Source organism: Amia ocellicauda (genome assembly GCF_036373705.1).
Source record: "Amia ocellicauda isolate fAmiCal2 chromosome 11 unlocalized genomic scaffold, fAmiCal2.hap1 SUPER_11_unloc_4, whole genome shotgun sequence".
Lineage (NCBI taxonomy): Eukaryota > Metazoa > Chordata > Actinopteri > Amiiformes > Amiidae > Amia > Amia ocellicauda.
Window position 1 is genome coordinate 662,465 of NW_027102662.1, and position 13,868 is coordinate 676,332.

Genomic DNA, 13,868 nt, shown 5'->3' on the forward strand with positions numbered 1-13,868 from the left:
AATGAACCTGGAACTATTACAAATGATAAATGATTTAAATAACCCCCAATTACCACCAATAGAATGTGAATTAACAGACTTACCGGTGAACCCCGACCTGTTACAGATGGTCAATGATCTAAATAACCACCTCCCACCGGTAGCGCTTATAGAGGTTCACCCCCTAGTTCACCCCGATTTGTTTGAAATGGTGGAGGCTTTGGAGGAGCTACCCCTACCAAATTCTGCCCCTATTATAAATGATTTGAGACAATTAGAACACAGGATGGCGGCAGAAGCAGCCATCACTATAGAGGAGGGTCTTGACATTAACCGGTTGGATATCTTTGAAGGACTTTTACAGGCTTTAAATGAGCCTCCTCAAAAAGGGGGTTTTGTAGATGTCAGCAGTGGGGGTGTTCGGAATGTGGAGGGTTCTGAGACTGATAAGGCTGTGGAGGACATGCTCTGTGAGAATGTAGGGGGTGAAGGCTTTGTTCAAAATGATGATGTGTCCAAGAGTACCAGTGATCCCGTGATTATAGATAGACCGGCCTATAACAATTTTGAAATGATTCAGCGTTTTAATTTTGCAGAACTTTTAAATTGTGACAATTATGCAGAAATATTTGTCAACATACACGAGGCCTTGCAGAAAATGCTTGAACAGGTTGCTGAAAGGGTCAGACCTCGAGATGTTGTACAGTTAGAACTCAGAGGGGATAATTTGTTTAGCAACCTATCTGTAATGCTGAGTGGAGATAATTTAGACGTCTGGCTAAAATCGAAGCGTTATTGCAAAGTAACGCAGCCATCTTAGCTGATGAAAGTCTGTCTCTGGTAATGAATGTGGTTCGTAACCCTGAGGGTGGGGCGCTTAGAAGACTGTCGAAATGCTTGAAGAACGACATAATTAGGACCAAGCTCAGGCAATTAGTGGTGAGTTCCAGTGGGGACAATAAGCTCTGTTTTGCTTACAGTTTAATAAAACTACTCACCCCCGACATGCCTGAACCCCAAGCTCTGCAAGAGGCTTTAATGCTTCATCAGAGGGCCGGCTTAAACTCTCAACAGATGGTTGCCTTTTCAGACATCACCAAGTTTGAGGAGTTGTTGTCTTTAAAAATTGTTGTGTGGTACCGTTGTGAGGTAAAGGAAAGTATTTGTGAAATTTCAGACACATCCTGAAACCCATACACAGACACTGTTTCTCTTCCTAAGTGATAGTCATTACTTTGGAATAAAGAGTTTGACGGCTTTTTTGGGTTGTTCGTATGTTTGTCATTGGTGTTATAAGGCCTTCAATGATAAGCTTAAGCACCGCTGTGACGGTTACTGTAACGTCTGTTTCAATCCGCAATGTCGTAAGGGTTTGGCCCCTACCATCCGATGTAAAGATTGCTTAAGGATTTGTCTCTCAGCGTTCTGTTTTTCCGAGCATAAGGTACAGAGGGCCGCTGCTGAGAGGGGTTAAAAAATGGAGTTATTGTGATCAAACTAAATGTTGCCCGCAGTGTTGCCTCCAGTACCGTTTTCATGAGGTTAAACCACACAAATGTCTGGAGCCGAGATGCAGGATCTGTAATGCTGATTTAACCCCGGGGTCCGAACACCAGTGCTTTATTCAGCCGGTTAAAAAGGAGCCGCCGCACAACTGGTATGTCTTTTTTGATTTTGAATGCCGGCAAGAAAACGGGGTCCACGTTGCTAATTATATACACTGTATTGACATGTTGGATCGTGAGTGGTCAGCTAGCGGTGAGAGTTGTGTCAGGGATTTCTTTACGCGGTATCGAGGTCCAAAATACCTCAATTACACATTTATTGCCCACAATGCTAAGGGTTATGATTCTTACATTTTGATGAAGTATCTGGTGGAAAATGGGGTGACCCCAAAAATAATAGCTCAGGGTAGCAAGATCATGTGTTTCACCGACGAAGCTTTCAACTAACGTTACATAGACTTGTTAAATTTCCTCCCCATGAAATTGAGCGCTTTGCCTAAGGCTCTGGGTTTTGAGGCTCAGAAGAAAGGTTGGTTCTGCCATTTTTTTAATACTAAGGACACTCAAAATTATCAAGGGTCCTACCCGCCCGCCTCTTATTATGGGGTTGATACTATGATGTCTCATGAGAGGGAGGAATTCTTTAAATGGTACAATACGGTTAAGGGAGGTGTTTTTGATTTCCGAGAAGAGATGGCCGCTTATTATAAAAATGATGTGGTGATCCTTAAAGAAGCCTGTGTGCGTTTCTGCGCCGAGGTTATCAACACATCGGGTCTCAACCCTTTGCAAAGTGTGACCATAGCGTCTCTCTGCATGAAAATGTATCGGTCCAATTTCTTGCAGAAAAACACTATAGCGGTCACCACTTCTGACAACTATCGTGCTAGACAAAAGAACTTTTCGACTGTCTTCATACAGTGGGTGGAATACCTGAGTGCCCGGGATAACATCTTCATCAGACATGCCTTAAATCAAGGGGAAGTAAAAATGGGTCCTTACTACTTGGACGGTTTTAGCGACGTGTCCGGGCGGCGTACCGCTTATGAGTTTGCCGGTTGTATTTACCATGGCTGTCCTCAGTGCTTCGACCCAAACACCTTTAACCCCGTAACACTAAAACTCTGCGGTGATATGTACTATGATTTCCAGGAACGAATTGAAACTTTAAAAAACACCTATGGTTTGAACGTGCTGGTGATTTGGGAACACGAGTGGACGACCCTGAAGCAACAGGATGCGGGGGTACAACGGTTTATGGAAACCTTGGACTTTCCTGAATGTCTAGAGCCCCGGGATGCGTTATTTGGGGGTTGTACCAATGCCCTCTGTTTACATTATGAGGTAAAGGAGGGTGAGAGAGTAGATTACTATGATTTCACCAGTCTGTACCCTTATGTTTACAAGACCAAAATGTACCCGGTGGGGCGTCCAACCATTGTTTATCGTGACTTTCTCGAAATCGGACATTACTTTAGTTTGATCAAAGTCACCATGTACCCTCCTCGCGAGCTGTTCTTACCCGTGTTGCCTTACAGGTGTTCGGGAAAATTGATGTTCCCTCTGTGTAGAACGTGTGTGGAAACTGAAAATCAAACTACCTCTTGTCTGCACAGTGATGAAGAGAGAGCGCTGACGGGTGTCTGGTGTAGCATTGAGCTTGACAAGGCGGTGGAGAAAGGTTACAGAGTCGGTAAGGTGTATGAGGTTTGGCATTTTTCTGAAAAAACTGATACTCTTTTTGCTGATTACATTATGACCCATCTGAAAGGGAAACAGGAGGCATCGGGCTATCCCTCATGGTGTGTTGACTCCGCGGCCAAAGAGCGATACGTTCAGCAATATTTTGAAAAGGAAGGGATCCGTCTAGAGCCGGGGAACATAACTGTAAACCCCGCCAAGAGACAAATGTCCAAACTGATTTTAAACAGTCTGTGGGGTAAGTTTGGGGAAAGAAATTACCGTCTAAACACAACCTTGATTAAAACCCCTGAACTGTTCATAGAATTTATGTTTTCCAAACAACATGCAGTATCACACTTTCAATTCTTAAATGACCACGTGGCACAGGTCCAGTGGAGGGCCCCTAAAGATTTCCCCACCAAACAGGGGAACGTTAATGTTTTCATAGCGGTTTTTACCACGGCTTACGCCCGGCTTGAACTGTACAACTTAATGGATCAGTTGCAGGAACGCACGCTCTATCATGATACTGACTCTGTAATCTTTGTCACCAGGCCAGGGGATTGGGTCCCTCCCCTCGGGGACTACCTTGGGGAGTTAACGAGCGAACTAGATCCTCAGGACCACATAGTGGAGTTTGTTTCAGGGGGTCCTAAGACTTACGCATACAGAACGGCTGCGGGTAAGACCTGTATGAAAGTTAAGGGTTTCACTCTGAACCATTGTAACAACAAGCTCATTAACATCAAGTCTCTGACGACCCTGGTAGAAAGTTTTGTAACGAGAAAGACGCGCCTCCTCGTGAGATTATTACAGCCGGAAATCAGATCTATCGCAATAAAAAGGGGTACACGTTGGAAAATAGATCACTAAACAAACGGTTCAGAGTGGTGTACAATAAAAGAGTGTTGAAGACTGATTATACCACTCTGCCTTATGGATATTAGCGGTGGTTTTGATAACAGACTTCAACACCCTTTCTCCTGTATTATAGCCGGTCCCTCCAATTCGGGGAAGAGCTATCTTATAAAGAACATCATAGAAGATGTGGACGCAACCGTGTCCCAAGCTCTTGACAACATAGTGTGGTGTTACTCTTGCTGGCAACCTCTCTACGATGATTTGGCTTCGAAAAAAAATAATCTGAAATTTGTGCAAGGTCTCCCCGCCTCGTTGTGTGGCGATGACTTGTTCCCGCCCGGTCAAACTAACCTAGTGATCCTTGATGACCTGATGGAGCAGGCCGGTGACAACAGTGAAGTGGAAAAAGCTTTCACAAAGTACACTCATCATAGGAATTTAAGTATTATTTATTTAGTTCAAAATCTATTTTTTCAAGGTAAAAAAAGCCGCACTATTAATTTAAATGCCAATTATATAATTCTTTTTAAAAACCCCAGAGATAAACTACAGGTCACCGTCTTGGCTCGTCAAATGTACCCTAACCAGACCAAGTTCTTTTTGGAGGCATTTGAGGATGCCACCAAAAAACCCTACGGGTACTTGATTGCGGAATTAAATGCACAAACCCCAGAAGACTTTCGCCTAAGAACAGGTTTGTGCCCGCACGATTGGCCGGCAGTCTATGTGCTAAAGAAAAGGAAATAAATAAGAATGTCTGTTCGGATTAAAAGAAATCTGCCGCTTTTGCAAATGTTATTTGAGAGGAGCCCGCGCCATAGGAAAGCTGTGCTGGCAGGGGCCCCCTAGGATTTGATCGAGACCCTGTGTGAAATAGCTTTTAACATCTTACGCGGTAATATACCCCTAACCCCTTCTCAACATTCTAAACTCAAAAAACAAAAAGCGGTTATCAAGATCATCGCTAATAAGAAGTATTCTATTAAAAGAAAAAGAAAGAAGATTAATCAAACCGGGGGTTTTATAGGACCGCTGTTGAGCATAGCCGTGCCTTTCCTAACCAGTCTTCTAGCTTCCAGAGTGGGTTAATAATGGAATATGCTCAGAAAATGTTTTTGATCCCTCAGGAGCAGCTTGAGAAACTGAGAAAAAATGTTGTCGGGCCAGAGCCCATTAGACAAACGGCCGAAAACAACCTGGACTCTGAAATGAAAGCTATACAGGCCAGGGCCGATTTAAATCAGTATTCCAAAGCCCAGTTGTATACCAACACGTTACAGCGCTACCTCCGTCTGGTTAGACAGGGTGAAAAAGATCAAAACATTTTAACTTTAACCATGGCCTCTCAAGAAAATGGTTCTGGGGCTGATGCGGGGGGTACGGTTGATAAAGATGTTGCGGTGACCGAACCTGTTGAGAGTTCAGAGGGAGATGTTGTAACGGATGTTTTGAGAAACATGCCGGCCAGAAGCAAAAGACATGCAGAATATATCCTGCACAAAATGGTTCAGAAACCGCGGGTAACGGCTTGGAATGAACTGGGTGAATTTGTTTTTAAAGGACAACTGATCAAAGGTTCACACATGTTTGATTTGTTGAAGAGTGTCACTAGCACTAATAAGGTACCCGATAGTCGCCGACCTGTAGGCTGGAATGCTTTCCTACAGGCGATGGCCTGTCTGAACATGCCCCAATCAACAGTTCCTAACCAGGAAACGCGACAAAAAATCCGTCTGTGTAAAGAGGTGGAGCCTGATCTGACTCCGATATCTCATTACTCTGACCGTGCTGAGCTTCCATCCTCAGGATCTATCCATCGTTGGGAAGCTTATTAATCACATGTTTTTATTTGTCTCCCCTGTAAATAATGACCCGACAAACAATTTTTTATTTTTATTTTTTATTTTTCAAATGTTGTACATTTATTTATACCATAACCCCTGCTTTGTATAATAATTGTGTTGAATAAAAACAAAACTAATGATTCAAAGGCTGTTTTCATTATTTTTTCACCTTAACACGCATGACATCTTTTAAAATCCTCACAAGAACATCCCATCTGTATACACGGCTGGCTAGGGTCGTAAGTCATTGTGTTATAAGGGGGGGTCCACAGTGTCCTGACAAACTCTGCCACTTTTTTATCATTTTGGCCTAAATCCTCACTGTACAAGGCCATAATATCGGGGTATGACCTTCCTTTAGATCTATGATATAAGAAAAACACACAGTGTTGACCACAAGTGAAGGTCTGAAGACTTTGTACTTGACGACCGCTGTAAATGGTTTCTTGACAGTTGTTGAGCAGAAAGTTATTGATCTTCCGAGGGAAAGGTCTGAAATCCGGGGGGTTTGCATAGGAATCAAAAAATTCACCACGGTGGTCCTCCCTTAGATAAATAGCCAGCCAATGTTCTCCGGGCATATTTTTAGGGTGTGTGTTGATTATGTACATTGCAGGTAAATTCTTGATCTTAAATTTAGGCAGCTGATCGCAGGTGTAGACTCCTTGAAACAGTTTCCGTGAGCTGGCCAGGGCATTCATGATGTGGTTGAGCTCTCTGGTGTTCATTTTAATAATAATCATACATAACGTTTCTCCTCTGATTCACCTCAATAATGTTGTCAAACACTGCATACACGACCATATTTACAGTGCGTGGTAGAGGCTGCTTGAAACGCATCTCCAAACGCATATTGCCCGTCTTCATCAGTGAAAAATGTTGTCCACACTCTTCGTCAGGGGTCAGGTTGAAACCGTACAGGGTGTAACCGCTGCAGTATTCCCGGCGATCGATCAGCAGAGTTTGATCCTTGAGATGGCGACCCGTAGCCAGTACTAGACTGTCATATTCACGAACCGCATTGCCGTTTTCAAAGTCAGGTTGAAAAGGTCTGGATGGAACCTGCACACCATCGACGTACAACGCTATAAATTCCGCGTTATAATGTTTAAAGTTAAAGGGGTTCTTGTTGTAAACCCCGGTAAATGCATCATTATCTTCGAGACCTATAATAACCTGTTTTGGGAGCTGTCCTAGAAACAGATTTTCCTGGTTCATCACCCGTGTCCCTGCGGGGATACTGTGGACTTTCATATAGACTCTTTCGATCGGGTACTTGGCGTTTGCCGTCATTAACGCCTGCGCGTGTCCTAGTTTAACCGCCGGGGAGACGGACACTTTTTTCACAAACAGCGAGGCCGATAATATGGTCAGTTTATATTTTTCAGTATCAGGGGTCATCAGACAAAAAGCACTTTTACTACGGATCATTTTAATTTTAATGTCTACCCCGTTGAGCATGAGTTTTTCTTGGAAAAATATGTCTGCATGGATATGCCCCATTAGCTCAAAGGTCCTCCCTTCTGTTGAAAAGGCCGTTCTTTTTTGCAAACCCTTATTGAGTCCCTCTGGATCCTTGTCGTCCATAGCTTCCGGGATGTCTTTGAAGAAAAGGCCGGGGCTGAACTGTTTGCTTAGGGTCTCCTCACTATAATTAAGTATACACTCCATCATGGCTCTATAGGGGTAAGTATTGCTGCTTTGACTAATGAGCCGATCTCCCAGGGTCACATCCACCTGTGAAAACATGGTGGCCACCGGGTAATTGATGACCCCAGCGTTGGTCGTCTTCTCGATTGCATCGCCATCCTCATCAGTCACTTTACAGTTCATTAAAATAAATGTGTTATTCAAATCAATATAATCCTCGCAATTGCCAGCTATAAAAAACTACAGAGGGGCCGTGTCTGAAATTGCAGAAAGAGGGGGAATCTCTACATATATGCTCTTATCTATACTCGTTTGAGTGTGTGGAACTGTAAACAGATCCAGTTCTGATTTGACGCATTCTTCCGATAGACTGTGGACAAAAGACATGTTTAAAAGATGTATCCTGAGGCTCTATTTTTCTTTCTTTGAGACTTTCTTTTTGCAGGTTTTTTCTTGTGCTGCTTCCTTTTCCGAGTGTTTCCACGATATGTTGGAGAATGAGAGATTCTTCGTTTTTTGTTAGCCACGGATATTTGTCGCCCCCTGGTGGACACATGCTGTTTCTTCTTTTACCCCCCCTCCTCGCCATTACCATGAGACCCGAACCCTCCTGATGCTCATGGCTAGCTGCCCGGTTCATAACATTGGTGAACACGTCACTAACAATATTTTTAGCCGCTGATTTCAAGTGGGGTCTGGCTATAGCAAAGCCTCTCTTAAGCAGGGGTATGGCCATTCTAAAGAGACCACGAAAGAGTCCTCCTAGACCGGCGCCATACATTGTGGGGGCTCCTACAATACCGGGCAAGCCGTTCCATCTTGCATCTTGTAATAATCCACATAGGCGCTAGGATCTACATAACCCCTCGAGGTAGCCATTTTAATAATGTACAAACTGTTTCAGGGGTCGAAAATGTAGTTTGACATTAACTTTACCGAAGCGGAAGGGTACGTTGATATTCTGATCCGATTCTACTTCGATCGTGATGTTGTCAAAGTGGGTCTTTGAGACTGGTACGTAGTGTGGTTTGTCATAAGTAATTGTGACCATGTCATTGCTTTTACCTTTAATAAGTACATTTCTCAAAAGGGGGACATAACTATCCCAGACCCTCTGGTGGGTTATGATATCCGTATACACATAAAGAGTGTAAAAGCCGCCCCACCACTTCTGAGAACCTGCTCTCTGTGTTAGAATAGAACCCAAATATACGCCCCAGTTGGCCGCTGGTTTGAATGCTAATACCTGGTTTTGACACCTTGTACACTCTGTTTTTAATAGGGTTGTAATATAGCTTGATGTTGGGGGTGCCTTCTGAGAACTGTTTATGCATCTCATCTAATATTTTATCCACATTGTCATAATAACCTCCTTGTATAGTGAATGTCCATTGACTCTTTTTAACATCATCAAAAATGGCGAAGGTGGCATCCTTATCTTGTAAAACAGCCCAAGTGTAAGGATACTGTATTTCCGCCAACCCCACTTCCCACGACCCCCTTAGATCTATAGATTTTCCAAATTGTACCGTGTAACTGGGTATTTCATTTTTAGGATATATATCGAGAGAGGCATTACTGGGTAGAGTCACGTAGAAGCCTCCTGATTCCATCTTGAGAATCGAAAGTAATGCCCCCAACACACCCGCGGGCATGTTGTTATAAGGATTGAATATCGCAAACCTGTTGTTCCGGGACCCAACTATTGAACTTTTCAGGCCATCCAAGCCATTTCATCAACACATATTTTTTCCGGTTCTGGGTTTTTTCAGCTAATATCTTTTCAACTCTGTATACACTGTCTTTACCCACAATAATATTTTGTAACTCGGCTTCGTAAAACGTTCCTTCTATATCCTCCCTGTCATAGTCTTTTAACCGGTACACGGGGGGGTCTCTAGCCAACTGTTCGGTAACTGTAAAATATTCGTCAGAAAATGTTTGTTCATAACCTTTGGCAAAAGTACTCCTTAGCTTTGAAACGCGAACCACATCACCGATGTTGAACTAATAAGTAGTTTTTCCCTTCTTAATAAATGGTCGGTATAATTTTTTATAGACCTTAAAAGAATTACTTTGATCAACATCTAAAGGCTTCATTTTAATACTGGTGTGTTACCCTTGGTTGTAAGCATCGATAAAATCCTGAACTTTATCAAAATACTTGAACGTGTGGACCGCTGTAAAATATCTCCACATTTTGGTCTTTATGGTGCGGTTAAACCTCTCCACTACCGATGCCCTAAGCTCATTACCGGTGGTGAAATGATGTATTTTGTGTCTCTTCAGTAGATTCTGAAATTCTCTGTTGAGAAACTCTTTTCCTTTTTCAGTCTGCAGTTTTTTAGGACATCGACCCTGGGACAATATATCCTCAAAGGCCCTTGTCACCGCCCGACCTGTTTTATTATGTAGAATGCGAGCCCAGGCATATTTTGATAACACATCGATACACATCAACATCAATTTGTGACCATTGTTATGTTTTGATAAATTTGACATATCGACTAGATCCATTTGCCATTGTGAATCTATGTCAGTTGCATATACGCGGTTTCTTTAAAAGTTAATCCTGAGAGGTTTATGTAAGGTATAGGCGTCTTGTTCCCGTAACCATTCTGAAACAACCACATCATTAACCTTCACTCCAGCCTCAGCGAGTCCTCTTTGAAAACCCTTCTTACCCGCCAAACCCCCAATCTTGGCTGGGTTGTAGTATAGTTCCTGCATTTGGGGAGCTTGCCGAGTCATTCTGTCAAATAACCACACAGACCCACACTATGCGCAAAGTTTTTATACAAGGTTTTTTATTCAACTTCAGGAGAGCAGATACCCCTTTTTAGACATTTGAGAAAAGTATAACATACACAACAATTTTTTCTACGGTCCAGACAAAAAGAAATCAGATGATTGGTTACTTGATCTATATCAACAAATATACCTGTTTCTTTATCTTGTAGGCACACACCTCAGTTACATATGTAAATAAAACAACAATATGACCTATTTTAAAAGTAAACAGAGGTGTATTAAACATGCTCAGTAAAAGGTCATACAGATGTTGATGAAATGGCCTAATATCATTCTTGGCCCCCTTGAGCCCTTCATCCCAGTGTTCGTACCCCCCGGTCTTTGTTACAGCAGCCATTCACTTTTCCAGGTTTGAAAGTTGATCCTCATCGATGGTTAAATCTGTAGAGAAAAGGCTCGCGTTGGCTACTTTTCTGTCAAGCACATGGTGTAATAGCGCTCTCAGGTTAGCTGCAGAGTGTTGATGACAGAACCAGTTGCAGAAGCAGTCCAGAACATTCCCCATGTTCAAAGTCCCTTAGTTCAGGTCAGAGTCTGAATCAGTGGCGTAGATGTCGAATTCTTCGTCGCTGCCCCCAGCTTTAACTTCTTTACGGAAGAAATAAGCTTTTAGCTTGCCAGCGGTTTTTCTACTCGGCTCATCCAGGTCATTGAGCAGCTGCCCAAGTTTCTCTATTATAAACGGCTCCTTTTTCAGCTCCAGCAAAATCTCATCTATGATTTTCTGGACTTGTCCCACAGTGACATGTATGTGGGAGTAAGAGAGCGCCTTGATTAGTGCCGGTTTCAGCCACGGTTTGTTCAGTCTTCTGTAAAACACGTTGAAATAGAACAGGAAATAGTAACGGTCTGGTTCAAACAAACAACTGTGTCTCAACTGACTGGGGTGATTCACTTCACACCCCCGACAGACTTCTTTCAGAGCTCGGTCGATGAGAGCACTCAGAATATACACCAGGGTGCTTTTAACCACTCTGCTTACTTGGTCACATACCCCGGGCATAAATCCTGCGTCTTCATCACGCCCCCGGGACAGTCCGATGCTCATTGGGTCGCCTGGTGGTTTGTGGGGTGTTTCTCCATCCATTGGACTGACCCCCTCCTGAGACGCACAGACGGTAGACAGTTCGGCAAAATCGAGGCCCTCCATGAGCTCCAGAGGCTGGGGATCCCCGAGACTCATTTGGACATCCATCGCACCGCATGTTGTTTCGTCCTGAGGGACCGGGGTCTGAGGTCTTGGAGAGTAACCACAGTCAAAGGGTTCCAGAGTGTATACAAAATCTGGGGAATAGAACCAGGGGTGATCCCGGGTTTGAAGAGGCCTGTAGAGCCTGTCGACGTCCGCAGCTTTCGGGTAAGACATTCTCTTTAATTTTAAACCATGAATGAATTGTTGCACCTTTTATCCTATCTCTTCACTACGTCACGACACACCGCCCTCTTAGAAGAGAGTAGCCCCTGAGCCGTCAGACCCCCCTCCAAAACCCCACACGTCGTCTGTCGTAGTTCTGCAAGCTTTCCCATTCACACCTTTCAAAACCCTGAGTCGGAGACTCCATTTCGCATTCTCTTGGACCCTCTTGCAAGCCTTCTAGAGTCTTATCCACAAGCCCCAGATCTCTCCAGGCCATCACCTTCAACCAGTCCTCATAAGAGTATTCAATTACCGTCTCAAAAGGTTCCAACGTACCCTCCTTCTCTCCCAAAGCAAGAAGCTCCACTCCAACATAGCTGGGATCCCTTTTAAAGCGGTAACCCCGTCGAGCCCCCCAGAACAACACCCAGGAGCGTTCAATCTTCAAATTGGTGAGTACAGGAACCCTTGCCCGGGATTGTTTCTTGCGGGGTTTCATGTTGATGTCGCTGGACATGTTGAAGAAGCGGGATGTTTCAGAAGCTGAGAATTAAAGAGGTATTGCCTAAAAGAAGCGCGGGTTCTTAAATAGAGAGGAGAGTTTCGGGGCGTTGCCTTCAGAGGGGTGGGGGTATTTATGGGTGGCCTTGTTGTTCAGGGTTTTATGGGTGCACACTTTCTGACGGATATGACGTAGGAATAATTAAGGAAATAACTCTACCTAAAATCACGCCCCCCAATTATGACGTAGGAATATTAATAAGCTTAGGGCATACGTCATAACAAAATAGGCCGCGCCCAAAAAACCCTACTATCTACTCTTATGTAGTTGAAGGCGCAGTATAGCTCTCATAGTCTGGTGGTGACGGAAGACCACCAGCCGTTTGAACAAGCCATTCAGCATCACCTTGTTGGGTTAAGTGCAGGCACTGTCAGAGCGCAGGGCGTCCTGCCTTTGAAAGAGTTTCCGAAGTGTCCTGATGTGCCCTTTAGCAATGCAAAATAGGTCAGTGAAAATAGAAACCTTTATCTCACAGGCTGGCCCACGGGAAACGCCTGTGCGCGTTTTATCAGCCTGCTTCGATGGGAGGCATTCGAAACGCCAGGACGGGTCGTTTTCCGTAGTGTAGTGGCTATCACGTTTGCCTCACACGCGAAAGGTCCCCGGTTCGAAACCGAGCGGAAACACCCCGCGGTTCACGCGTGCCAGTGCCATGTTACCTGTCGCCATCTCTCTGCCCCAAGGCCGGCCGTCGTTTTCTCTTCCTCGGAGTGGCAAGAAATCCTGACCTTGAGAACAAACGATCGCAGAAGGGTAGCTTTGCGAGGCGCTGGAACTCACACTTTTAAAATCGATACATGTTGTAGCTGTTACAATACGACCGTAGCAGGATCAGCGACATTGCTGTTACTCTTATGTAGTCGAAGGCGCAGTATAGCTCTGATAGTCTGGTGGTGACGGAGGACCTCCAGCCGTTTGAACAAGCCATTCAGCATCACCTTGTTGGGCTAAGTGCAGGCACTGTCAGAGCGCAGGGCGACCTCCCTTTGATAGAGTTTCCTAAGTGTCCCGAAATCGGTGCACTCAGAGCGTCCGTCCGTCGACAGGTTGAAATTGTAAACACTGGTGTAGCCACTTTTAATTGAAATATGATGATGATGATGATGATGTTGTTGTTCTTGTTCTTGTTGTTGTTGTTGTTCTTGTTTTTCTTGTTGTCGTCGTGGTCGCCGTCATTATTATTGTTAAAGTAAAGCAGTAGTTAGATTTGTTGCTACCGTAAGGTGTAGAAGGCACAATAGCTTTGTGATTGTCTGATGGTGGCACAAGACGAGCAGCAGCTGTTTGAACAAGCCATTGAGCATCACCTTGTTGGGGTAAGTGTAAGTCTTGTCATAGCTCAGGGCGTTCTTCCTTTGAAAGAGTTTCCAAAGTGTCCTGATGTGCCCTTGAGCAATGCAAAATAGGTCAGTGAAAATAGAAACCTTTATCTCACAGGCTGGCCCACGGGAAACCCCCGTGCGCGTTTTACCAGCCGGCTTCGATGGGAGCCATTTGAAACACCAGGACGGGTCGGTTTCCGTAGTGTAGTGGCTATCACGTTCGCCTCACACGCGAAAGGTCCCTGGTTCGAAACCGGGCGGAAACAACCCGCGGTGCACGCGTGCCAGTGCCGT

General features: G+C 44.3%; 1 non-coding gene across 1 annotated transcript; it reads left to right on the top strand.

Moving 5' to 3' along the window:
* The first annotated feature begins 13,767 nt into the window (after nt 1-13,767).
* trnav-cac (transfer RNA valine (anticodon CAC)) lies at nt 13,768-13,840 on the top strand. The gene has a single exon. It is a non-coding gene; the product is annotated as a tRNA-Val (tRNA).
* The last annotated feature ends 28 nt before the right edge of the window (nt 13,841-13,868 follow it).